This window comes from Herpailurus yagouaroundi, unplaced genomic scaffold (genome assembly GCF_014898765.1).
Source record: "Herpailurus yagouaroundi ecotype Mexico unplaced genomic scaffold, PumYag 29, whole genome shotgun sequence".
Taxonomy (NCBI): Eukaryota; Metazoa; Chordata; class Mammalia; order Carnivora; family Felidae; genus Herpailurus; species Herpailurus yagouaroundi.
The window spans coordinates 58,530,261-58,558,138 of record NW_024412377.1 but is presented as its reverse complement, the minus strand read 5'-3'; the positions used below and the strand labels follow the sequence as shown (position 1 = coordinate 58,558,138).

General features: G+C 43.4%; 1 protein-coding gene and 1 long non-coding RNA gene across 20 annotated transcripts in view; one reads left to right on the top strand and one right to left on the bottom strand.

Moving 5' to 3' along the window:
• The window catches only part of TENM2 (teneurin transmembrane protein 2), a 1,969,530-nt gene that overhangs the window by 224,722 nt on the left and 1,716,930 nt on the right, over positions 1-27,878 (bottom strand). The window lies entirely within an intron of this gene.
• On the top strand, positions 65-27,860 carry LOC121010580 (uncharacterized). Its single transcript, XR_005781268.1, has 3 exons — positions 65-205; positions 20,844-21,256; positions 27,812-27,860. It is a non-coding gene; the product is annotated as an uncharacterized LOC121010580 (long non-coding RNA).

Sequence of the window (27,878 nt, the reverse complement as noted above, 5' to 3'; positions counted from 1 at the left end):
TATCTTCATCTTGTGCTGCTGTGAGACAATAAAATGTCTATGTGATAAAATGAAGTGAGGGGAATAATGCAGGCATTGTGACCACAGTGTTAGGCTCCTGCTGACCATCTGACCATATGTCAGAAGGAGGATGGTCTGCTTACTGCGGTTGGCCATGGGTAACTGAGGCTCAGAAGGCAAAACTGAAGATAAGGGGGGCTGCCATGTAAGTAAACTAAGATACTCCATTTTTATACAACAAGGCTCTGTGCATTCCTTAAAGTTATTTATTTATTGAGTCAGGATCCTTTCTAAAACCCAGCCAGGAAAAGTTAGGACTACTACATACTTAAGGCCACCAACCACAAAAATAGCTCTTTAAATATTATGTCATAGTATATCCAGCTGTGATGCACTCTAATTTGGACTTAGAAAGTCTCAAGACTTTGTGTGAACACTGGCATCATCAACTTACATTTTCTCCAACAAGACATCCTGGATGCAGTGGGGTGGTCCCCTCTCTCACTCTCCACAAATGCTCTAGCAGCTCATCCCAAAAGGTCCTGTTCAGACCATCCTAGGGTCAGAAGTGAAATGAGTTTGGGAGGTCCTCTCCCTAATGTGACTCACCCCTGTCGGCAGCCAAAATGCACAATTTATCATGACTTGACAGGCTCTGCTCCAGGGAGACCCTCAGATGGAACAGTGGGGCTCCATGGGTCAGCAAGGATGGAACAGGGAAAGGTTCCAAGTGGAAGTTCATGTAATCCAGGTGGCAGCTGGGAAATCAGCCACTAAAAACACAATAAGCAGCCAAACTCTGAAAGTATCTCCCTGGCTAATTGGAGAAAACTTTCACCAAGAGCTGAAAGTGAACCAAAGCAGGATGAATAGACCACACACAGATTCCAGATTTCAGCAAGAATAATAAACAGACCTACTTGGAGTTAGGGTGATAGTTCCTTAGCGGAGTTGCCTGTTTTTGTGCCACATGGGCTCTAAAAGAAATACTCAGAGGTAACCAAGTGAAGATTAAGGGAGAGGGGTTGGTTGCAGGTAACAGAATTCCCCAGCAACTGCAAGGACAGGAGATGTAGGCCTTGAAAAGTGGCAGCATAGAATGGGGGTTGTCTGAAATAGTAATTAGGGTATGTGTGGGTCCTGCTGGGTGCCACTTAGAACCTTCCATGTTCATTGGCTGGCAGAGGATCAACCTGACAAGAGAGTCAATCAATATGTCAGCAGCGCTTCTCAGAGAGCTGCTCAGCCCCTGCTTGTCAAGGAGGGCAAACACGGGGGCCACGGATGCTCTGTGTTTGCTGAGCAGGCCTCCAGGAGCAGGGGGTATCTTTAAAGATCAGGCTTGTCGATACATAACCGGAGGAAGAGATTGGGCTTTCCCTTTGAAAATGGAAGGCTTGAGGCCAAGCAGAGCTTAGGAAGTGGGAGGAGGGAGGCTTGCCTGCTGGGTCTTATAGCTCAGCATGCGGTCAGATTCACAAGGGCCTTAGAGATGATGGCAAAGCTCCTTCAGAGACCAGGTAGGCTAGGACTCCCTGCCCCTCCCCCGCCCCAACCGCATCAGCCAATTTAGTCGACGATGCCAGGACTCCTGTGGGAAGTGTAGCCAATTCCCCAAGTGCCACTGCTGAGAGGAGAGAACCACAGCAGAATAATCAGGGCTCAAATGCACAAACACTAACCCTGAACTTGCACAGGGAATCTGCAAAGGCACTTTTGTAAGCTGTAGTCAAAATTAACACATGCAGATGAGCCTGCTCCATGAGGATGTTGACAATTAACAATTATTTTGGCAATGCACCAGGTACTGGGCTAATTATGTTAACTGCATCATTTTATTCATTACTTTATCATTCAGCAAATATTTATGGAGCACCTACTATGTGTTAGGTGTGTTCTAGGCTCCAGGAATAAAGAAGTTGACAGAAGGAGTTCCTTGCTCTCATGGAACTTACATTCTAGCGGGATACATAGAAACTAAACACACACAAATGAAAAGTAGAGGATGAATAGGGTTGGAGATGCCAGGGCCTGGGGGTGAGTAATTCAGTTTTTTCTTCAGATGTAGACCAGTCAGGGATGGTGTCCGATAGATAACATTTGAGCCAAAGCCCAAAGGGAGTGAAAAAGCAATTCATGCTGACATCTGGGGGAGCTTTGAGGTTGGAGTGGGGTCAGTGGGAGAAGACAGTGCAAGGTGGTGGGGAAGGTGGGTGGTAGGGAGTGGGTGCCCTTGGAGAGACTTTGCCATGTATCTAAGTGAGATCAGATGAACACCGGAAGATTCTAAAGAGTGTGAAAGTCTATTTATTTCCATTCTCACTCAGTGACATGGTAGTGTAGTCTACCTCTTCTAGATAAGGAAATTGAAGCTTAAGGAGGTTAAGTCACACGCCTAAGATCTCACAGCCAGTAACCAGTAACCAGAAAGTCTGGAAGTTAAACCCAGACACATGTAACTGCAGAGTCAGAGCTCTCAACCCCCATAGTGCCCTGCTACTGACTTATTCAACAGTCCTCAATAGAGGCCATTAGGCCCCTAATTCTCTAAGTGAACTGCTACTTAGTCAAGACTGAACAGGGCAATGGGCTACAGAATTACTTACTAAATACTGTCAAGGCTCACTCAGCAACAGACACCTCCCTTTGTAGGCAGTGGTTAGTCCTCTGATAAATCTGTCCTTGGTCAGCGACCAGCTTGCTACTTAACTGAAAGGAATCCCGATTGTCAACAGAAAATAAATCTGTTTGGCAACCTCAGTTCTCAGTCAGGCAGGCTAGCAATCAATATGCTTGGTGACTTTTTCCTTGGTCAGTTTGCTTATCATCCTTTGGGGACCTTGAATATGGTGCCCTTTTCTCAGAGAGGAGGGGGCCCACTGCAGTGGATTAATGGTATCCTTTTTAGGAACACTGTCGTGCCTAAATTACCTTCTGCCTAAAAGCAGAGATACAAACAAAGCCACGTGGGATAACATTCACGAAGTGCCTTAAGTCTTAAAGGAGTTTAAAAAATTTAAATATAAAGGAGTTAAAAAAAAATCCCTTTCAAACTGCCTTGGTGGAATGATTTCTCTTATTCCACCCCTCCCCCTGCCCCCACTGTATTGCAATACACTGAATGGAATGAATTTTCAAAGCACTGCAGGGAAGTTATGCCCACAAATCCCTTTACTAGTAATGGGATTTGTGTACCTATCTCCCAAGAATGCTCTGAAAAGTTACTTGTCTGTGTCTAACTTCCAGCTTGCAGCTTCCAAAATGGTTGCAAAGTTTCTGGCCCAGGAATGACACAGAAGAGGAAGAATGAGGCCCAGATAGGATACCAGAATCCTGACAGGACCAGCCGAAATGAGAGGGGGCTTTGGAGAAATGCACCTGAATTCACACCTCTATCTGCACTCTCTTAACTTCCAGCCATGGTGCTAAAACAGGGATTTTGTCTCTGCCTTCCTAATGCTTGTCCCTTGCAAAAGCAGGGAGGCTTTCTGTCCCCTCCTGCACGTCTGCCAAGAGAACAAGGTGACAGTTGCGTGAGGCAGCTCTGAGACCAGGGAGCAGCGTGTTCTGGAGACAAGAAGAATCCACATGGAGGGAACCAGCTCATTAATCTATTTTCATGACAGGCTCAGGATAGTACAGCAAGTGGGAAGTGGTATGAGATTAATCAATTCCTGTGTTTGGAGGAAACAAATGGGACCCCTTGCAGCTTCAGGATGCATGGGGCCCCCAAACTGGTGTGATTCCTACCCCTCGAGTCCCCTTACACTTGCCACTGTGTGCTGCAGGTGGTAACTCTGGACACTGTGGGGGTGTGGTGTCTGGTGTGCTCAGGTGACCTCTAACAAGGCCCTTTGCTCTCAGCATCACCAGGCGGATCAATATGTAAGACAGACACACATGCTCACAGCTACTGTCTTTTCCTTGTGCACAGTCTCCAGGAACGTACCCTGGAGGATTGGCGATGCTGGCCAGGCGTCCCACTGTCCACTGAGCCAGCTTATCCTCAGGCAGATAAACACATGCCTGGAGCCATTCGCCACACAGGGTATCATTTCCCACCCAGACGACTCCTTTCCTGCCGCTATTTTTCCCAGGAAAGAAATAAAATAAAAGCCTTTCTTTCTCTAAGAAAGGACCCATGTGATCAACATACCTTTAGAGAATGATAATATCAGTAGGTTTTATTCAGCAAATAAATCATGGTCTCGGATTTTAAGAGCTTTTGTGATAGCAAAACACATCCCTGCAATCCACACGCATACACCTAAACGCATCTTTCTTCTCCCTCAGAAGCTTGTCATTCAGTGTTGACAACCCAAACAGTATTTGTCTTTCTTTAAAGAACAGCACCCGGCAGCCCTGTTAAAGAGGGGGCCGGTCCACAAGACTACTTACTACAAAGGAAAGGTGATGCAGGCTGCACGCGGCATGCGGCCACTAGACTCATAGGAAGCAGACATTATGAATGTTTTAGAGGATAAGATGTCATATTGATTGGTAGATGTGCAGTGTATGCTGGAACAAAGAGGGGGAACTCTCCTGTGGAAAGTAGGCTTCGCAAGAAGCCATGGTGAGGGGCGTCAGGGAGGTGGCAGTTGGGGCATTGGCCATATTCCTAGGGCACGTTTCTTCCCTCGGCTGCAGCAAATGAAGAAATGAAGGATCTGGTCTTGCTTCCCTTGTGAGTCCCAGGGGCCCCCCCCCCCCCCCCCCATCAAACTGCTTCCAATGAACCCTCTGATCGAACTGTGGAGGCTACAGTCAAGCAGCCAGAAACGAATAGCAAAGCCAGGGGTGCCTTAGGAATGGGGTGAAGGAGGAACCATCCCCCTATCCTGGGTCTTTGAGACTCATTCCTGTCAGGGTTTAAATCCCCGTTCTGCTACTCATAAGCAGATGACCTTGTGCAAACTAATTGACCTCTCTGAGCTTCACTTTTCTTAGCTAGAAGAAAAAGTTAGCATTTTTATAAAGTACTGACTCAGTGCCTAACATCGTGTTAAGAGCTTTATACGCATTATCTTATTTACCCTTTACAAGAAGTCTAAAATAGGTACTATTATTCTTCCCATTTTACAGATGAGAGATGGGAGGCAGTATTGGAAATTTACCCATACAGACACGGCTGCTAGGTGGGGCAGGTGTTTATAGAACCAAGTGTACACTTTCGGCCACAAAGGGAAGAGGGTGATCAAACTGACCTTACAATGTGGTGTTAGTATAAAGGAGGCAGGAATCCATGAGTATCGAACACAGAGAAGGCACTCAAGAAATGTGTCTTACTTTCTGCTGTATCTTGGGTCATTTTGCCATTACAACGAGACCCATTATAACTAATGTTTAATTGAGCTCTTGATGTGTGCCAGGCGCAAATTTTATCAAGTGTGTGTAATATTTTCCCATTTTGCAGATGAAGACATTGAGGCTCAGAGAGCTGGAGTAACATGCAGCTGCTAAGTGGTAGAAAGGTGTGACTTGAACCTGGGCCAAGACATCTAACACCTGAGCATTGCATCATTCCAGCTCACAGCAGGACAAATATCAGCTCCAGGCACCAGGAAAGACTAGGGATGTTTATTCATCTAGATGTTCTTCTCGCATTTGCCTAATCCCCTTTCTGAGAAACCTCTTTGGCTTTCTTTTCTGCATTATATCAGAAGGGCAGAGCCACCCAGCTCAAAGGTCATCTGGTCTGGTTCTTGTACAGATACTGACCTTGAGCCTCACGTAGGTGAAATGACTTGCCCAAGGTCATGATAACCAATGACTAGCTAAGCCAGGATTTGAAGCTTGGTCTCCTAACTTTTTGTCTGGTGCTCTCTCTATGGTCCTCTTCCATCTCTTTAAAGAACAAAGGATTCTGAGGCCTACGTGCAATGCAATGCCTCATCAGAGAACATGAGGGGACCTCAGCGAAGCCTCCTTCTCTCAGCCTTTTAAGATTTTTATTACTACTATTTGCAAGGTAAGGGATGAGCAAAAATAACCTGTTTATAAACTAGTCAACAAAATGGGTATCATGATCCTTCCCAATCCTAACTTCATTACACCGGGTTTCTATGACAAATTGCTTCTACTGCAGGAGCTCATTCACAACGAGAAGCTAAAATCACCATCTTTCTAATTCTACCTGGTCCAAGGATGCCATGGTCGATACAGACACGGCTCCCTCCTGCACAGAAGCTGGGCAATATTTCAGGAGAGAGGAATGAGTTAGAGAAATAAGGATGCTGAGCAAATCCTGCATGTAATTCTCATGTCAATTTGGTCATTTGTTCAGCAAAGCCAAATTAGGCACACGGGGAGACTGCTAGTGTTCTTTTCAATGTTTAATTTCTGACATGGTTCTCTCAAGGATTTTTTTTTCTGACTCAGAAATAAAAAATCTTGTATGAGCAAATTGGGCTTGATCTTTCTCTTAACTGGTTTTTAGTTAAGTGGATTTTACATGCCTAACCTGAAACATTTTAGAGTTGATTCTAATGGAAAGAAACATTGCATTAAAAAATTAGTTCTTTCTCTCAGAGCCTGATGACACAGGAGGAAATAAAACCCCAGAAATCCGGTAGTCCTGGTCCTCTGATATGTTTAACATAACAGGGTCAGCTTCTTACTGAGAGAAAGATTATCTGGTAGAAGAAAAAAAGGATACTTTGTTTTTGGAATGCAAGCCACCTGTATTGTAAAAAAATAACTACATTTTCATCTTCAATTAGATAAATGACACAATTAGACTTATTTTGAGTTTGTGACAATTTACTTAATAGAACTAATTTCAGGGGTTTTATGTGACACTCAAGTCCCACACATTTCTTTCCTGCTAAAGGTACACATTTCTCTCAACAGGTAGCAACATGGTAACTACTGTGGCACTTTTGGCTTATACAAAGCACTGTGATGACAGCAGAAAGACACTCCACATTGTTCATTATTAACCGCCCTCCCCTCTTTGGCTTGTGTTCCACTCCTCCCCCCGCCCCCAAATAATCTCTAAAAGATTCCAATTCTGGTATAATCCAATTCACCTCCAGGTGGGGGTTGGTGTCTCCTCTGATCCCAGCCAGGGAAGAGAGATTCTCCCTGTCCTGCATGTTCAGAGCTCAAGAAAGGTGAACCTGTTTGTGAAATCCCCCCACTCGTTTTTTACTACTTAGTTCTTTTAGACTTAAGTTTCTAAATTGTGTCCCTTCTGGTCTTAGCTGGTTTCAGCTAATCTTTACTTTAATACAGGACACTAATGAGGTAGGTATTTTATTATCCCTATTTGTCAGATAAAGCAACTGAGGCTTGTTGCAGATACAGAACACGTCCAAGATGGAGAGTTGCCAGTTGTTTTTAAAACTGTTAAATCTGGCATCCCAATCCCATAGTTAGGAGTAATTCTCAGAGACCTCACTGTCCTTCTGCAGCCCCAGGAATAACCTCCTAACTAGTGTCCCCAGATCCTCTGAGCTTCGCTCCAGAACTGTCAGAAAGAAATGCCCAGGGGAACCAGAGTTGGGTCTAACCTCTGAACTTCTCTGGTTCTCTACCCAGAATGTTATTTGCATTCTGCTTCTGGTCCAACAGAAACAGAATGCAAGCCACGTATGTCATTTAAAATTTTCTAGTAATCACATTAGTAAGTAAAAACAAATTTAATACTATGTTTTTTAACCCTATATCCAAAATATTATCAGTTCAGTATGCATTCAACATAACAACCATTAATGAGGTATTATACACTTTTTTTTGCACTATGTCTCCCAAATCTGGTGTTTTACCCTTAGAGCTTATCTCAATACAGACGCTAAATTTTCAGTGGTTAAAGTGAAACGTGGTCCTTCCAAAACAATAAAAGTATGTTAAATAAATGTTTTCTACTGCGTCAGTTTTAAAATTTAAATTAATTACAGTGAAAATAAAGTGAAAGATCATTTCTTTAGTCACACTGACCAAGTTTCAAGTACTCAGTAGCCATATGTGGCTGCTAGACAGAGTAGTTCTAGACTACGGTGGCTTTGCAGGGTTATCCTAGGCTCCTCTCCTCTGTGCTCGCAGGATATTTTGTACCCACATCTATCACAGCATTTATGGCCTTATTTTGTCTGTGTTCGTTTATCTTTGAGAGAGAGAAAGAGAGTCAGAAAGAGAGAGAGAGAGAGAGAGAGAGAGTGTGTGCGCGCGTGTGCCAGGTGGGGTGGGAGGGACAGAGAGTAAGGGGGCAGAGGATCCCAAGCAGGCTCTGTGCTGACAGCAGAGAGCCCAGTGCAGGGCTTGAACTCACGAACCATGAGATCATGACCTGAGCTGGTTGGATACTCAACCGACTGAGCCACTCAGGCCCTCAGCGTTTATGACTTTAAATGGTAATTACTTACTGATCATCCTACCTGCTCCCTGCTGGGAGCACCTTCATGGGCGAGAGTGAGTCTTCATCTCCCTTTTTTTGAATTTGCCCCAGCAAGTGGCATCAGGCCTAAACACAATGGCATTCAATAAATATTTCCTAAATGAAAGAATGGTTTGGAATTGAGTTTAAAAACTCCTAATTAGTTGGGTCTTATGGTGTGCCAGGCTAAAAGCAATAACAGTAACAGTAATAAGCGATTTGTATGGAATTCTGACGTTGTGCCAGGTTCTCAATTCCTACCTGCTTTAGAGACATTTCTCTTGATCACTACCCCCTGCCCCCAAGCACCTTTGAGGGCGGAACCATTATTCCCATTTTCCAGATGAGAAAACGGAGGCTTAGAGAGATTAAATAATGTGCCCACTCCCACACAGCTGCTAAGTGCCAGAGCCAGACATGTGCAGAAGCATCTTCACCCCTTGGCAGGGCTTCCCTCACCTCAGTCTTCAATGACCATGGTCATGACTTTTACTAAAGCCGAGAACCACTTGTACTGGCACATCCTTGCCACATTTAAAAAGCAGTCCCCCTTTTTAAAACTCTAACCCATTCAGCCTCATCCCAAAATAGTATCTGTGAAATAAAACGGTTGCTGTATTAGTTATAAGGCTTTGTGATACATTCAAGTAAACATAACTATTGAAGTAAAACAACACGGCCACATACCACACAAGGTCATACCCTGTAGGTTCTACTAGTGGTATGCCTACCATACTTGGGGAAATGTGAACTTGTAACTTCTGTCTTTCTGTCCCCATAGGCCAAGCATTATTTCTGTGTTTTCTGCCCTCAGTGGCAGTCTAACAAGGGAGGAGCAGTAGAGGAACAGGCTGGAAGGAAGGTTTCCCCATGCCTACCTCATATTTCTAGTATAAAAGCAAAACATAAGACCTAACCTCCCACCCCTCCACCTTGTGGGTTTTTCTTCACTTCTTCAGGGCCAGAGGACAAACACTGCTTCAGGGAGGCTACATCCATGGAATCAGTCCTTCCTGCTCAGGGATTTCCTATCTTATGCTAGGTAATGCCAAGAGAGTCTGGAGTCTGTTAGAATCCAAGAGCCCCATCCTCCCCACCTGGCTTTTCCCCAGCCCTGTGGGGGAGGGGCTCCATAGTCCATACCACCACAGTTGTGTTCTTGGGCATTGCAATTTCTACTTATTTCATAAATTCACCAGCAATCATTATACCTCAGATACTGCAAACCCTAAATGCAATTTTCAGTAAGAATAACAGCCTACACTAATATAGTGCTGACTGTATGCTAGCCACTGTTCTAAAAACTTTAAGTATGTAGACATGAAATTGTCATTTCTGATAGATCAACTGTGATAGAATATCAGTAGTTTTACATGGTCCATCTTAAATAAATTAATCACTTAAAAATTTTTTTTTTCCAACGTTTATTTATTTTTGGGACAGAGAGAGACAGAGCATGAACGGGCGAGGGGCAGAGAGAGAGGGAGACACAGAATCGGAAACAGGCTCCAGGCTCTGAGCCATCAGCCCAGAGCCCGACGCGGGGCTCGAACTCACGGACCGCGAGATCGTGACCTAGCTAAAGTCGGACGCTTAACCGACTGCGTCACCCAGGAGCCCCTAAATTAATCACTTAATACAACAGCTCTAAAGACAAATACTTTTATTATACCCATTTAGAGCTGAAGAAAGTATGGGAGAGAGATTAAGTAACTTGCTCAAGGTCATTTTGTCAATAACAGTAGAGTGGGGCTTTGAACTTGGGGACTCTGGCTCAGAGCTCTGAACTGCAATGCTTTCTGCCACTTACAGTACAAGTATCATAAAAAGAATGCTGTCTTGTACCTAAAGGCTGGAGTCTGTATTTCAGACATATTGGGTAAAGCATACTTAAAAAAATTTTTTTTAACATTTATTTATTATTTAGAGACAGGGGAGAGGCAGAGAGAAGGGGAGACACAGAATCCAAAGCAGGCTCCAGGCTCTGAGCTGTCAGCACAGAGCCCAACATGGGGCTTGAACTCACAAACTGCAAGATAATGACCTGAGCTGAAATTGGATGTAAGCATCCAAATGAGCCACCCAGACGTCCCTTGGATAAAGCATACTTTTGCAGAAACAACAGAATATGGTACTTAGAGTAGCTTTGGAATCAGACAGACCTGGCTTCAAATCCAGGTCTAGGCCCTGGACCTTAGTATCTGTGAGGCTCTGGGAAAGTGTGCTTTTTGATTTTTGATCTTGTGGACCCTCAGTTCCCTGATCTGCAAAGTGGGGGTGTTAAAAGTCCCTAGTTCACAGTGGGGTTGCCATGCTAAATGAAACAAGGCAGGCAAAGCACTTAGCTCAGCTTGACACAGCGTGAAGAGCTCAGCCAGCAACAGTTGTGCCATGGACTGGTCAGAGATAACATTGTTCGCCTGGAAAAAGGTATCTTTCAGATTCCAAACAGCTAGGTTTCAAGCAAGTAGTCCATTCCTAAATTGGAGAGGGCCTGCCTTCTGAATGAAAACTACAGAATCCTGTGCAGGAAAACTGGAATCATGTCCTCCAGACTCATTTTACAGAAGAGGTTACAGAGACCTAGAGGGGTTAAATACCTCGGCAGGGAGGTCAGGCATCATTTTTGAGAACCACAGATCCCTGATCTCATTCGCTTCCACCTTACTGCGCTGACTTGAAGCTGTCCTTCTGGAGTGATGCTTTAAAGAGGAGTCTCAGACCTGCTGACCTGAATCACATATTTCATGCACGTGTGGTATCATTGGCAGCACTAAGCAGCGTTTGGGAGGTGCAGTTGGGGTAGGAATGGGAATTCTTAATGATTTCCACCAACTTTCTCCAAAGCAACCACAAATATACAGCTTCTAAGTAAAACCTGTGTGTTTTCTATGCAAATGTAGCTTCAAGAAAAGGCCTCAAGCCTCCCTTTCTCTACTCGGATTGCCACCTTGAATCCTCTCCTATGTTAATATTTTGGAGAACCACTGCATAAAAACACATTAAATGGCAATATTTTCTGAATTTAACCTTATATCTGCAAATTCAGGGTGCTCATGTGATGAGCCGTAACAGGACAAAGGCTTGTGTCGTGTGGGAGAGCTCTGTTAATAAACATTTCCTAATCTGCTATTCTGTGCCTGGTGCTGAGCTACGCTCTGGGGGTGCAGGGATGACTAAGACAAAGCTGTCCTCAAAAAACTTAGTCCTGGCCAGTCCTGACCAGCAGGATCGGAATTCTTTGAGAACTTATTAGAAATGCAAATTATTGGGCCTCATTCCAGACCAGCAAATCAGAAACTCCAGCAGGTGCGGGACCCAGGTATCTGTGGATTGAGGGACCTGTAGGTGATTCTGATGAACTCTCAGGCCTGTGACCCACTGGGAGTGTGTGAAGCAAGGCTGATGGCAATTAGGGAAAGGTAACATGAAGGGAAGGAACAAGCTCCCCTTGTCTGTTTCCAGGAAGGTGGAGAAGGTGAGAGAGCCCCAAACCCTCCCTCCAGGTGCACTAGGTCTCTGCCTACAGGGGCAGGATGTCAGAAACAGTCTGGAAGAAGCAATATAGAAAAGAGACATTCAAGCCAGGGTGGAAAGATGGAAAAAAATGCCAGACCCAGACTTGGGCCAAAGCAAAATGGTCAAGCAGGTAAAGTTTCTTCTTAGCATGTCTGCTCCCCTTTCAGTATCTGCTCTGTGTCTGTTCTGCCTGTCCAAGATGGACAGTTATCAGACAGACTCACTGTCACTTCCAAACTCAGCCATGCCACTTGTATGAATGCTTTCCCATCACGTTGGAAGTTTCCTGGACTCCCCTCCAATTCTCTCAGAACTGTGCTTTCCAAACTGTCAACCACTTCCAGAGAACTTAAAAAAATCTGTTGGAAGTAGATATGTGAATTCATCCACAGCTCTCCCAAGCGCTCACATTTTCTACCATTAATGGATGTGCAATTACAGAGGAGATTAATGATTTAAGTCAAACATATAAACTCTAAAGGTAGAGATTTTAGGCATGATGCCAATTAGGGCAAGGGAGATATTTTTAGAGAGAAGGTATTATAGACAGTGGCTCTGAGATGGCAAGAAGGGAAGGTTTCCCCCTCTACTCTGGTTAGCCTTGGCCATGGAGGTGCTGACCAGGTGCAGATGGGCCTTGGGGGATCTTTGGTCTGTTTGCCAGAATGACTGCAACCCCTTCCCTGCTATCAGGCACAGAGCCACCCAAAGCCAATGATCCACTGGGGTAGTTGTGGTGGGGGCATCTTATTGTAAATACCTGTCTGTAAGCACTCCCATGGAAAGTCCATTTTTGTATAGTCCATGAGGCTGAACTCAGGAGTGTGAGCTATGTATTAGTTTAGGAATATTAGGGATTAGCTTGACCTGGCTTAAGCATAAAAGGGAAATTATTGGAAGGCTGTTAAGATAGCTCATGAAAGTGAAGGAGTAGCTGGGCAGTCAAGCCCTGTCTTTATTCTCTGTCACTGGGCTTTCTCCATGAGATGGAGACAATGGTCATAAAGAATACCAGAATCATAACCCCATGCCCTTGGGCCACCAAAGAGAAGAGAGCTTTATTTTTCCAAATTCACGTATAGGCATCTTAGGCAAGGACTCTGGTTGTCTTGGTTGGGGGTCACTGGCCTTCCTTAGGCCAGTCACTGTAAGATGACACTGTGAACTCTGTCTGGGTGCCAAGTCGGACCCAGATAAGACATGAAGAGTGTTGAGTATAGACCTGGCCACCAAGTAAAGTTGCCAGATTCAGCAAATAAAAATACAAGATGCCAGTTAAATTGGAATTTCCCATGCAATATTCCAGGCATACTTATACTAAAAGCATTATTTTTTTGTCTGAAACTCAAATTCAACTGGGCATCCTGTGTTGAATCTGCCAACCCTATCACCAAGGGAACTGATGTGAGTCATTCGGGTTTCCCATGTTGTATCTACAACAAGTTGTTTAAAACCTTGAAGAAGTTCAAAGTTCTTTCTAGAGGAAACCAGTTTCCATGCCTGGAGGTACCCCTGAGCCCATTCTCCATGATGGGTTGGCTGTCTGACCAGAAGGGAATCTGTATCAGGCATCTACACTTTCCACAAAGTTTCACAACTGCCTGGCTGTCTTATGTAAAGCACATGGGTTACTCTTTTTATCAATCATACTGATCCTTTGGTGGGACTTAAGGAATTCATCAGAAAATTCAGCTAGGATCAAATTGTGAGTCTACTCTTGCCAAAGCTCCTAGAGCAATCTGATATTGACAGTGTCAGCGTGAGACTAACTAGCTGGTGGGTACCCATCTCTCAGGCTGGGTGTTGGTTTCCTCCTCTTGGGAGGCTGACCACAACCAGTTTGTAAGGTTGGCTGCTCCTTAGTCTCAGCTAAACATTTGGAACCTAAAGATCTCTGCAAGCTCCATTTTCACCAACGGCGTTGATCTCTATAAATATTTACTAAACTTGCTCTGTAGTCAAGGCACAGCCATTTTTTCTTTTCCTCTGGAAGGAAGTTTATTACAGAAAGTAATAGGTGATGTCTTCTTACTACCCCATAAATCTGCTATAGTACCTGTGTGCTGAACTTCTCAGACAGCAAGAACAAACAGTTGTTGCTGAAACATTCCACACAGAGGAAAACAATAAAACCAGAAGCAAAAGCAAAACAACAAACAAAACTTATACAGAGATTTTTTTCTCTGTTAGAATATTTAACACAAGGTCAAGCTGCCCAAAGCTGAAGTTCTATTATATTTCCTAAAGTAGGAAAACCAAACAGTTCAATTTTTCTTTAGACAACACTTTCTTATTCTAGTGATCAGCAGTGAATTTTTCAGCACCAAGTATCCAAGAAATAACCCTGAGCTATGGGGTGAATACCCAAGCTCGGATTTAGGACACACAAAGCCAGTCCAGGGGCAAGGTCAGTTCTAGGCAAGATGTGGAGCTAAGTAACTTTTGCTTTGTGTTCTCCAATCTGTTAACAGAAGTGATGGTGGTGCCTGAGAAACTCTGGGTAAATTATATGATAGTTTTAGTGAAGTAAAAAGCCAGTTTCGTGGCCTCTCAGCAGCCTATTTAGATTTAAGGAGAAGACTGTATTTCTTTTTTTTCTGAGAAAGCCCCATGCACTTAGGATAAACTCCTTAATGAAGTGCCAATGATCTCAGAGTTGACCTTCAATGTCCTTTCCACACAGCCTGTGCTGCATACTATGGTCAGGAGCCAACTTTCATCAGGTGAGGGTGACTTGGTTCTCTATAGGCTTTCTGGGAAATGTGCTTCAGGGTCATCTCCTAGGCGTGTGTGTGTGTGTGTGTGTGTGTGTGTGTGTGTGCACACGCGCGTGCGCCAGCATCTATGTGTGGTGTGGGTAATTTTCTGGCAGGTGTACATGTGACCACTTTGTCAATGGGAGGGATTATTATTTTAATAAGTTGCTTTAACTAGTTAATTTTTGCTGAGATAGTCCTTTTCTATACTCCGAATTTGATATCCTTATTTTTTATATAGAAACTGGAAAGCTGATTGACCCTTGCATGGATACTGAGTGGTTCTATTTGGGTATGCTGCTGTATATCCTTGAAGGGCAATGACTAAGTTTGTCTGGTTCACTATTGTACACCCAGAACCTAGCACAGTAAAAAGTCTTTATTCAGCGCCTTCCTTTGCTGAACACTGTGCTAAAGGTTATTTAAGAACTATCTCATTTAGGGGTGCCTGGGTGGTTTTATTGGTTAAGTGTCTGACTTCAGCTCAGATCATGGTCTCATAGTTCATGAGTTCTAGCCCCATGTTGGGCTCTGTGCTGACAGTACAGAGCCCGGAGCCTGCTTCAGATTCGGTGTCTCCCTCTTGCTCTCTGCCCTTCCCTCACTCATGCTCTTTCTCTCTTAAAAATAAACATTAAAAAAAATTAAAAAAAAGAACTATCTCATTTAATCTTTACAAAAGCCCTATAAGACAACACTTTTATTGAGCCCACTTTACAAGGAGGAAACTGAGTCACAGGGAGGCTATGAATCTTGCTGTGCTCATGTAGCTAGTAAGTAGAAAAACGGATTTGATCCTGAGCAGTCCGGATTCTGGAGCCCGTTCTCTTACCTTGTACCAGAAAACAATTGTTTTATAAATACATGAATAAGTGGATGACTAGTACCCTAAGATTAAAGTACTTGGTGACAAAACTGTGGTCTGACCCTTAGTTGTCAGGCCCAGAATTCACATAAAATTCTCAAAAAGTACTGTCCATTTCTGCATTTCTCCTTCTGACTCAAGTCTGTGACCTTCTAGATCCTCTGCTGCTCACTCTGATTCCACCCTCCAGAATGTGTGTCATTCTTACAGTTCTATGACATGAACTCCCTGTTCTGGGATTGCTGACTGTTGATTCCCATGCCAGTGGATAAATGTTTAGGGGGACACCACTTCTGAGTGCTATTCGCACTTTCAGAGTGGCCCTCAACATTCAAAGGAACTGTAGGCCAAGCCTCCTGATGTAAGGACAAAGTTCCTTGTTAGTGTAGTTACCCCTCCCCCCGCCCCCCAGACCCAGAAGAGGCCCGCCTAATTTCACACCTTGAAAAGAACAAAGAAATAGAAAAGATCCAAACTGCAATCATTCCCCAGATCACTGAACAGATCACTCTGATTTAGAAGTTGTTGTTTTTTCCTCAGGTCACTCATCCACTCCCAGCACAGCCTGGGGAGGGGAGGATTACACCTTCTGAGCTGAGATGGCAGCTGTCTCAAACGGGGAGATCAAATCCCAACCTCAAGACCCACTGGCAAATTAAGCCCTTCTTGCCGGGTAATGCTACTCATTGTGGGAGTTACGTTAACTTATGGGTGGTCTCTTCACGTTCAGAACTTTGCCTCCATCTTTTCATGTGTGATTTATACAAGCAAATCTTGAATGGTGGAGTTTCTGCCATTCCACAGGACATGTGCTTCTCTAAATCTATACCAAAATCTATACCAAAATATAGATCAAAATATACATTTGGTCTATATTTGTACAGGGAATGTACAAAAACACAAAAAAAGAGAAAGAAAGATTCTACTTTCCAAACTAATTTCCAGGAACTGCTACTAAAGACAAGTATCAAACACTTTTCTACTTTAATCATTTTCAAAACTTTTAATGAATCTCCTCTTTTAAACAAATAATGCCATTAGCATGGATGCTATGCAAATGAAATTCAGGGCCTGCTTTTGTTTGGCTTCCTTGAAATTGTTTCAGAAACCTGATCACATCAAATATTTTTCAGTTTATGCAAAACAGAACCTCTCAATACACTTTTTTTGAAGAGTATGTAGTTTTTCATTTGCATGTTGGTCCCAAGTGGTAAATTTACACTTTGAATGTAGGATTAACAAATTTCCATGTCTGAACTGCATTTTGAAACTTAATCATACAGAAGTTACTTTCGTATGCCAAGAGCCTTAAGAATCTGAAACTGAATGACCTTAAAGGTACCTGGATGCAGGAGTTTAGCACACAGGTGGCACCGGGGACACCTGTGTCCCACAGGAACACCATTTTTGCAGTTACCTATTACATACAGTGTTCTCTCAAAAACTAATCTGTGGTCATCTTGGAAAATGCAGGAACGAGCATACACTGCCTGCAGTTAAAAAACCATTCAGATCCTGGGATCCACAGATCTGCATCCAAAACCCCTTTTTCAAACTGCTCTTTCTCAGTTTGGCAAGCAGGCCGGCCGGTGCCACTCTCTCACTGTCAATGAACAACATTATGGCTTGAGAGAGCTATGCATGATCACACTTACTGTAGCATCAACTATTTTTTTCTTAATTGTCCTGAGATCCTAGAAAGGAAACAAGCGTCTGTGCTGACAGAGGAGCTCAGCGTGAACTCTCATTTTTCACATGGAGCTAATTAAAAACTGAAATTAGTTAAATATGGAAATGACACTTGCAAGCACTTTAGTAGAATTCTGGCAAAATCCCTCTGGAGTGCTGTGACATTACCTGCTGCTTCGAAACTCCCCAACTGAATTTCACAGTTAAAAGGCTGAGCAAAGGGAAAGTTATTATTGAGATTTCGGATTCAGAATGTGTCTGTAAAACTCCAAATTAAATTTCACGGCTGGCCCTTGAGTGGTTGGCAATATATAACGCAGGCCAATAGAGTGGGCCGCTAACAATGTCCCTGCAAGCAGGCGCTCCAATTACCCCTCTTTAGGTATGGTACTGTGGGTGGCACAGTGCGACAATCAGAAGGTTAACGGATATATTTCTCTTGGAATCTGTCTCAAGGCGCTTCATACACGCACTGATTTCAACCCAAAAAGGAGGCTGTACTCATGCATGGTAGTATGATGGGTCCAATTGTGAAAACTGAGCAGGGTTTCTTAGGGGTAACAAGACACACTTTTTACATATGAATTCTCCTCATAGGTTGGTCTATCTATAAACGTATAGGTATATGTATACATAAATGCATATAAATGTGCATGTACATATATGTATGTACATGTCCACACACACACACACACATATATATATCCTTCTGTATATGTATGTCTAATAGGCATTTCCCAGTTTTTATTCACAATTGTGATACCTTATCTTGAAGCAGGGAGATCAAACAGCTTCAGTCTTAGGGGAAAGTGAGAATAAATAGCCTTTCCAAATGGGCAATGATGAAGAGGGGCCTTCCAGAGTAGGTAGGAAAAGCACCATCCAGGAGGTCAAGTTCCCGTTAACAGGCAAAAGCAGTAGCATTTGCTCAAGGGCAAATTACGGTGTTTGTCTACATCTGCATACAATTTAATTAAACCCGCCTATGTGTCTGATGGCCCTGGATCTGTGGCAGAGTATTTGGGAAGTCCATACTCTCTCCAAACAACTGGAGTGTTGTGATTTTATTGTTTTTCCGACACCCCATCCATTTGCCCTTGAGGAATTCCCTCCTCCTGGACCCTGGCCACGACTGAGGCAGGCATGGTATCCCTGCCTGGGCAGGCCAGAGAGAGGGGCTGATGCGTGCCAAAGCCAGCCCCGCCCCTTGAGTGGGCTGGCAGGGAGCCGTGGGCCGGCTGGCCTGCCAGGAAGAGTCCTCTGGCAGCTCGGGGCGCGTATCTCCCCATCTCACTCGGGCTTTGCTAGACCGAGGCCTGGAAATCATTGCGGCTTACCCAGCTGGATGGGTGCAATGCTGCAGCTGTACCATCAGGCTGGCTTATTTTTATTGAATTTTGAATATCCAATTTCAAAGCAATTCAAATGAATTTGCCCAAGGCCTCGGATCAGGGTGGCTGCTGACACTCTCTGCAGTAGGGTTTCGAAGTTCATATTTCTAAACAAAGGCAAGATTACAGAAGCTTTCCTTGTCAGGACCAGCGCCTCTAAAGAACCCTCTCTACCAACTCTATTAGGTCCCATGCTGACAGCAGTGAAAGCTGTTCCGCTAATCCGGGTCCAGGTCCCTCACTGCTTAGGCCGGGGTGGGCAGGCAAACTTTGTCCACTGACTGAAGAAAGATGGAGGAGTACAGTAGAGGTGTCTAACAGGATGCAGAAGGGTCCAGGACATGGAAGTTGGCACATGTAGCGTTGTTGGACAGAGAAAGTGTGCAGAAGTAGGGCAGAGGCAACTCCAAGGTCAAGCTGTGCCCATGCCTCGCCCTTCAAGATTGAAAAGAAAAACAAAGAAACCCTATCCATGCTCTAAGAGCAACCGAAGAGATGCCGGGAACTCTTCATCTTGGGGAATCTTTCTAGCAGCTCCAAAAATCTGTCTTCCCTCACCCCCGCCATTCCTTTCTAATCCTGCTACACCCATGCCTAGGAGCCACAGCTTTTAAATGCACAAAACAAAACTCAACCCTCATGGTAGAAGACTGAAGAGCTATGGAGAAAAAAGTGCTTCCTGAGAAAAAGCCCAACACAGCATCTCAGGACCGATGGTGGCTCGACATTTGAGACAGAACCTGCTCTTAATTCTTTCAGTAGGACGTGGGAGACATTCAGGGCTTGGCATTCACTGAAAACTGTTTTTAAGCAGCCTTGGGACAAGACCAATTCAATAACTACTGGTGTTCACAATCTGTCAACTCCTCCCCTCAGGGGTTAAAAAAACCCCGACAAAACCTGAGAGCAAAGAGCAAATTGGGACATGAAGACTCTGAGTGACACTACAGTCAGCTTCATAGGAGTGGGGCTCCTGTTCGTTCTTCCTCAGCAACGCACCCAGCTGCCAGCACAGTGCCTGGCTGTTAGTACGTACTTAATGGATATTCGTGGAATGAATGGATGAATGAACGAACAAAGTTGTCATCTTATGTCACCATGGGTACAATATGGATTTTAGAGTCAGAAAGGCTCCTAATATGGCCACCATTTAATTGCCATATAGCAGTGGACAAATAACCTCTAGGCTTCAGTTTCTCAACTATAAAATGTCTTTAACAGTAGTACCTGTGACACAGGATTGTTTTAAAGATGAAAGGAGAGAATGAAAAGAAAAGCCCGTTACCATTTGGAAGGGGTAGATGTCAAGCTCTTCCTTTGCATGTATCCAACTGGACAAATCACAAATCTTTGTACCTGATAATGTATGTTCCCTTTGCATCCTTCCATGGAGTCTGCCTCTTAAACAGGAAAATATTCAAATATGTAGAAGTCCCAGTTTTGAAAAATTTGATAGTCCTTCAAAAGTGATTATTTTGTCTGCTCAATGCAGTCAAACTTACAAACCTCAAGTGTATGCTGTAAATGAGGGAGCCATGGTTTTCCTTTAAGGACTAGTTCTATAGATTTAGATACAGAGTAAATACATAGAAATGAAAACGTAAAATAAATAGCACCAGGATAAAGTAAAAATCCCGAAGATCGAAGTAAAGGAAGGCTGTGGATGTCAAGAACCCAATGGCTGGAGGAGGCTGGGGGAGCTGGGTAGATGCTTCTAGAAACCAGAGGTAAGAACAGATACCCACAGGTCACACCCCTTTCATTGTACAACCCAGCCAGTTTTAAATCATTTGCTCCTTTGGGCAAACAGTGCTGCTGGTTAGTTATCCAGGAGATGTTTTTAATTACGAGCTGAAAAAGTCATTCTGTAGCCCTGAAACCAGTGCCCTCATGCCTAAGAAGTGCTTTTTAATATTTATACATCTAAAGAGGGTTTGCCCTTCCAGACATAGAAAATCATTAGGAAGCCTTCTCAGGAGGATATAACTTTGGTCAAGGTCATGCACAAATCTAAACTTCACATTTCAGCCAATGCTTACCAGTAGGTGCCACTTTTGTGCCACAAACCATTTCTGGCTCTCTCTAGATTTTATTTCTAGGTTATCAATTTTTAAATAGAGGAAAAGAACAAAAATATGCTTGTGAGACAATTCTGAGCATATAAAAGTTGAAGAAACTTTTCTGTTTTTCCTCGTTACTTGGCATATCTATTTAATAGAGCTTTTTTGATTTTTACTTTTTTCTTCCAGCACAGCAGATGAATGGGCGACCCAGGAAAACTGCACTCAAAGAAACGTCTTGTAACAGTTCTAACTTTGGTTTGGCATGTCACCTCTGTAACGATATCAGGGAGAGGAAATATTCCGTCAAAGCTGTGAGCATGGAAGGAAACAGCCTGGATGGTGTCCAAAGACACACAGTATCTTAGCAACTTCTGAAGTTCAGAAAAGCCAACATTTCAGTTTGGGAAGCCGTCTGGTAGAAGTTCCGTCCTACCCCACCACAATCACTGAAAGACACACCTTAAGGTGGAAGTGGCCATCGTTTCAGGATCTACTACCCAAGCTGCTGAAATGAAGTGGCTGTCAGGGGCAGGCAGCTCTTGTCAAGAAAACAAAGCAAAACACTACGGCCAGAAACATATGAAAATAGGGATAACCAGGTAAGGTCAAACATGCTGTGATTGAAAAATGCCCTCTTCCCTCCTACTTTGCAAAAGCATAAAATTAATGTTCACAGGAAGAAAAGGAGAGCAGGAGTCAGACACTATTCCAAGACCTTTCCTCTAAGAATGGGGCTTGTGCCTTTGCCTTCTGAAGGAGGGTTCTTTGAGAATCCTTCTCTCTCACTTATCTCTGGAAAATGAGAGACTCCAAACACCCATTAAAGACGTCTTGGGGATCACCTTATAACCCTCAGCCCCGTCTTTTGTAGCTAAGTGGTTAGTGTGTATTTGTGTGGGTCAAGGTTGAAATCAACTTTATCTATATCCTCAACATTATCCCCCACATCTGATACTGAATGTTAATCCTAACAATCTAATCCCTGGCCCCTCTCAACCCAGCCCAGTATGGATCCTAATCCTCAGAGAACCCAGTATGTAATTGTCACATAAGTAGAAATCCCTGCCCCTCTCTAAATGAAGCCCAGCTCAGATCACCTGTACTGTGACTGTTCCTTATACTTAGGCAATGAGATCACTGGGTAGGTGAAACATGTCGTTTCCAGGGAAGAGGAAAAGTGGATGTTTGTTAAGCATTTTCTTTCCCCTAACAACTATTGTCCTTCAAACATCATTCAGTGACAAGACAGGAACGCTACTAAATCTAATTCTACTGTCTTAACTTTTCCATTACACATGTGAAAATAACTTAGGAAATACATTCCTACAAGATTTGGTGACCAAACCTGGACATTCAACCTCCAAGATATCTCTCTCATAACTGTTCTACTCTTGGGCTTCCCTGCTTCTGTCCTTGTTCCATCCACATTCTCTGCTTTCTGGGCTTTGAAATGGCCACCTACCTCTGGTCTCTTCCTACCTCTGGTCTTGACCCACTCACTTCATTCTGCATAGGGCTGCCAGACTGCTTCTGTGCTTCCCTTATTCAGAATTCTCAGCACCTTGCACATCACTTCAGAATCAAATCCAAACAGGCTCTTTTTCTTTTGTCTCTTCTTTCTAGTCCTGTCTCCATTAATACCTCAGCATCCTATATTTTTTTGGTTCAGTGTTAATGATATGTGGTTCACTACAACACCATACTTTCCTAGGCTTTAATCACTGTGTTCTTTATTCCTGAAACGGACTTCTCCCACCTTATCTCCCACCAAACTCCTGTGCACCTTTCCAGGTAGAAGTCAAATAGCACCTCCTCTCTGATGTACTTGAAAGCTTCAGATAAAGTCATCCTTTTCCTTTCCCCACTCACTTAGTACAGAGCACAGTACGGTACCCTTAGTTTTGTGTATCACTGATTGTTTGCACATCTGTTTTTCCTCCTTGTGTGATGAGGACCTTCTGGAGAGCAGGGACTTTGGTTACTCATCTCTGCTTTGCTGGGGTCTCAGCACTTAGGAGGAAAGATTCAGTAAATGGCTGCTGATTGAATGGATCAAGGGCAGAGTCAGTTCTCAGGAGGTAGTCTCGAATCCACTCAAGCTTGGGAATGAGGCTTAAAAGTAAAACACTGACATGGAGGTTCTCTCATCTGAAAAGCCCTCAGCTGCTCGACTAGCTCTATTTTCACAACTCTCTTCTCCTCCCTCCATACAATTCCTTTCTGGGAGTTCTGGGACAGCAGTCCAAATAAAACTGCCCCCCACTCCCACCAAGGGTGAGAAAGTCCATATCTGAAGTTACTCTAGGGATCAGGGACCCAAAGTTGTAATCAACGAAAGAGACCCAAGAATACAGGGCAATCTGATCCTTTTTTCCTCCAGGCTCTGTTTTCCTGGAAACACTTATTTCTTTATGAAAAAAAGAAAGAGGAAAAAAAGCTCACAAGACCATGTTAAAGCAAATGCTTAGAAAATATTTTTGAAACATTTGGAAGTAATTTCTATTCACAAATTATCTCCATTCACAAAATGAAAAGGCAAATTATGCGAGCTGGATAAATTGAGAAAGAGAAGAAATAAGACTTAATGCTGGGAGCAGAAGAGGAATAGGAAGAAAGAAAAAGAGAGAAAGACTAGTAATTCTTGTATTTCCATAGTAAGTAGAATTTTAAAAGCATTGAACTTGTATTACTTCCTGTGAACGTTACAAACAATTCCAAGATGCTGGTAGGCAGTTAATTTCTCCAAAAGGCAGAAGAGACAGTTTAAGCTAAATAAAGACAGGTCTTCCATAACCCACCAGTGGGAGAGTTGTGGCTAGCAAGTGAGAGGTAGATGAGGAAGAAATTCAAGAAGAGGGAGATTAGACAGAACAAGATGGAAAGATGGAGAAGGAATAAGGGAAAGTTAACATGAGCGGAAGAAAGTGACAGGAGAGGATTCACTCAACATCAACAATGAATGGCAAAAATGGCATGATAAACTTTGAAGCCATCCTCTGCTTCAAAGACAGAGCTTCTTTCTCAAATACCCATAACTGAGAAAATAATCAGAGTAATCATTAAGCCAGTGGAGCCTCTTGATTCTTAGGAAGGTGAACCTACCAATGGTTTAGAGGCTCCAACCCTGGGCTGGGTGCTTGTGACCATCCTGTTGGGAATGCTGCTTTCCTTGTGATAACAATCAATAGTCAATAATCAATAAAAATTCTCTAACCAATAAAAATTAAATAGCTACATGTCATTCAAAAGCAATTTGCTAGTTGCACGCTATAAGAGACCCAACAGTCGCAGGTAGAGTGACAAAAGTTCAGAATACAAACAATGGCAAATAAATGAGCAGAGAACATTTGCAGAGCTCAGATCACTTCTAACTGGCCCACCATAACTTGACCACTGCAAAAGGGTTGGCTAATCTAAAACTGACGGCCATTTTCTTATTCCATTCAGTGCACTCTACAGCCATCCTCTTGTTTAGTCTTAATAATTCTGCAGGAATGGGCATTGTTATCCTTGTTTTAGAATGATAATCTGATACTGAGGGGGGTTTTAAACAATATCCAAATTTGAATCCAAGCCTTAACAGATCCAAATCCACATTCTTTCCACCTCAGTCTACTGCTTCTAAAATTAATCATGAACTGTCTCCACTCCCTTTCCTTTAGAGGTCCCTCTAGCTGGGTCAGGACAAAAGGAGCAAAGAAATCCTGACGGTAGAAGAAGCAGCTGCCTAATGGTACCTTGAGCATTTAGGCTCAAGGCAGGTGTACGGAGCCTTAGCAGGGTGCCTGCTAGGAGAAGGAGCCCCAGGCAATGTCGGGTAGTCCTGGGCTGGCTCAGTCTGGTGACCCTAGAAGGTGCACTCTAATCCCTTGTAACAATTACTTGGCGCTTACTTTATACCAACCGCTATTCCAAAAGCTGTGCATGAAACACCTGACTTCATCTTTGTAGCTACTCTTGGAGGTAGATGCGTTTACTATTACAATTTTACAGAGAACAAAACTATCTCAGAGAAGTTAAGTAATTTGCTCAAAGTCATATAGGTGGTAACTGGAAGAGTAGGGATTCTAGCCCTATTCTGATTCCAGAATATCTGCTGTTAGCCACTAAACAACCTGCTTTTTTCATGTCCTGCTAAGACGCTTGGGGGATGCTCAAGAGATTAGGAAGCAGTAAACACAGTTGCTGAGTGTCAAGTCCACAGCATCTAGATTAACATGGAACTGGAATTCAGGAGGTCTGACTTTGAAGACACTCCTGCTTATCACTGATTGTATTACTTAAAGCAACTTATTTGACTTGAACCTCAATTTATTCATCTGTAAAGTGGAAATAAAGATAGTGCTTGTTCCTTGAAATACCACAAAAACTCACTATAGACCTGCTACACTTGGGAAGAAAGGTACATATCAATGTTAATAACTCAGATAAAATAATGGATTGATAGAAATTTAGAGCTCAAGTACCTTGAGGATTACCTATGGTCATAGAGCAAATGTTTGAGTCCCATGTATGCTTTGCTTATGCAATTCCCGGCTGTGGGACTGTGGACAAGTCACTTGACATCTCTGAACCTTTGTTTCCTTATCTATGAAATTGAGATAAAAATAGTACAATCCCCACAGTTGTGGGGATGAAATGAGATGGTGTAGGCAAAGCCTGGCGACCTGCACATAGTGAGTGCTATGTAAATGCTATGATTGTTTTGATGGGGAATCTGAGGCCCTAGGAAGGTAAATCCTTGTCCATGGTTACACTGCAAGTTAACAGTAGAGGAAGGAACAGAATACAGGCCTCTTGTTCATGCTGCTTCTCCTCAGCTGTACAACCTTGGGCACATTACTTAAAATTTCTAAGGCTTAGCTTTACCATCTGTTAAATGGGGACAATTCTTCTCACCTCTACCAATAAGAGGGGAATTAAATAAGCTATCCAATCAAAGCCTTCAACCTGAAGCACCCATCTTTAGTGCTCATGAAATGCTAGCTGCTATAACTTTAGCTTCCTTCCATAGTTTTTCTTTCTATTTGGATTTGAGAGAGATTTTATCCTCAGGAATCAGAATGAGAAAGATCTTTTTCTCAGGGCTGTTTGCTGAGTCAGAGAAGGAGCTAGACACACCCATCACAAAAAAGGAACAATTGTGGAGTGGACAAAGCCCAAACTAAAGGAAGCCACCCAGGAGAGGTCACTTAGAGTAACATCATCTCCTGCATCAGCTTCTCCCTGAGGCACAGCACCTGGGATAGGTGCTTTAGTCCTTCATTCAGAATTCTTTCCCTTTCTGATTTGAGAAGTTTCTGTCAGCTCAGATCAGAAGTACTGCATGACAGCTTTCTGCGGCAGCGCTCAATGTCACTGTGGAAGGAGAACAGTATTTGGACACCGACTGCCTGGGTACCCGCTGCAAGGTGGTCACTTACTAGCTGTGTGCCTTGGACAAGTCCTTTCCCTGAGCCTGCCTCATATGCCTCATATGCCTCATATGCCTGTCCACATTAAACCATGAGGTGCCACAGAAACATAAAATATTACTTGCTTTTCACTATCATTTCTTGCACTCTCTGCCCCTAGTCTGGAGGAAATGAGAAACTGTTGTGATTGCCTTTAAAAAAGCCAAATTTCCCATGAAGTCCCCAGTATTATATGGATGAGGAAGCAGCCTTTTTTTTCCATTTGTGGTCCTGTTATGGGGGGAGGATGACAGCAAAACCCTGGACAATTGTAAGTGGCTACTAAGGCTGTTTTATGGTGAGAAGGATCGGTTACAGTGCTGTTTAGCCAAAGCAATGTGTGTAAAGCAGGGGGAAGTGGCACCAGACCATACAGATCAATGCCAGCTTCCTGACGGCTGATAAGGGCCAGCAGGACATTATGCACCAGGACAGACAGCACTGCTGCCTCCTGACCTGCATGGCTGTCAACAGCCCCATTTCCTCCTCTCCCTCCTCTTCCCTGGGTTGCCAGAGCAGAACCATAGTCACCCATGAGCCTGGGCAGGAGTTGGGGGCAGGATCCCAGTGCCTGCTTGTGCCTCGAAAGTGTCACATTTGGGTTTCTATATATCATTTGCCTTCAGCTTGGGCACTGTTCCACCAAAGGGCAATTTCATCTTTTGAGTGAACTTTTGATGAATTTGATGAAGTATTTTGCGCAGATGGTTCTGCATCTGAATAAGAGGAGCCCATCACGTCCAGCGCATGGAATGAAGTGTTTTATTTGTGTTTCTAAGGCGGCAAAGAAAGCTTCTGAGAACAAAAAAAAACACACAAACCAACTTTTTTTTAAAGCTTTTTTAAATCAACTTGTCTGGCCTTATTTAGCATTTATGAGCAAGATACATGGCATACGAGGTATGTAAATGGCTGTGGTGAAGTCCTTATAGTCAACAGATAAATGGGAGGAGATAGAAATAATGATAGTCCTGATCTTATGTGCGAGTGGTACCATTAAATGAGAATATCCATATGAACTGCTTAGCATACAGTAACTGCTCTAAAATACCACCTATCATCATTACTGCTAAGAGACTATGAAGAATTCAGAGAAATCCTGTGTTATAGGTTGAGTTGTGCTTCCCCCACCAAAGGTGTTGAAGTCCTAATCGCCAGTATCTGTGAATGTGACCTTATCTGGAAGTGGATCTTTGTAGATGATCAAGTTAAGATGAGCTCATTAGGGTGGAGCTTGATCTAATCTATGACTGGTGTCCTTATGAAAAAGGAAAATTTAGGCACAGAGACAGACATGCACACAGAGAGAATGCCATGTAAAGACTGGAGCTGTGCTGTCATGGCCAAGGAACTGCTGGAAGCTGGGAGTGAGACCTGGGATGAACCAGGCTCAGACATGCATGGCTCACCTGACTCTTTAGTCTTTGACTTCTAGGCTCCAGAAGGGCAAGATAATAAACTTTTGTCACAAACCATTCATTTAGTGGTACTTTGTTATGCCAGTTCTAGCAAACCAACACACCCTCTTTCAGAGTACCACAGTGGACATGTCTATAAAAGAGATATCTTAGAAGAGCTGTTGTATCTATTTTCAGAAAAGTAGAAACTTGAGTGTAAAAATCACTATAAAAAGACACTGTTAGTTTTTGGATTTATCAGACAATTTCAACCTTTTTTTTCCCCTTCTCTCTTGTTTCCAAGGAGTCTAGAAAAGCTTTCCTAGCTTCCTTTGGAGCAAGGGACAGCCACGTGACACAATTCTGACAAG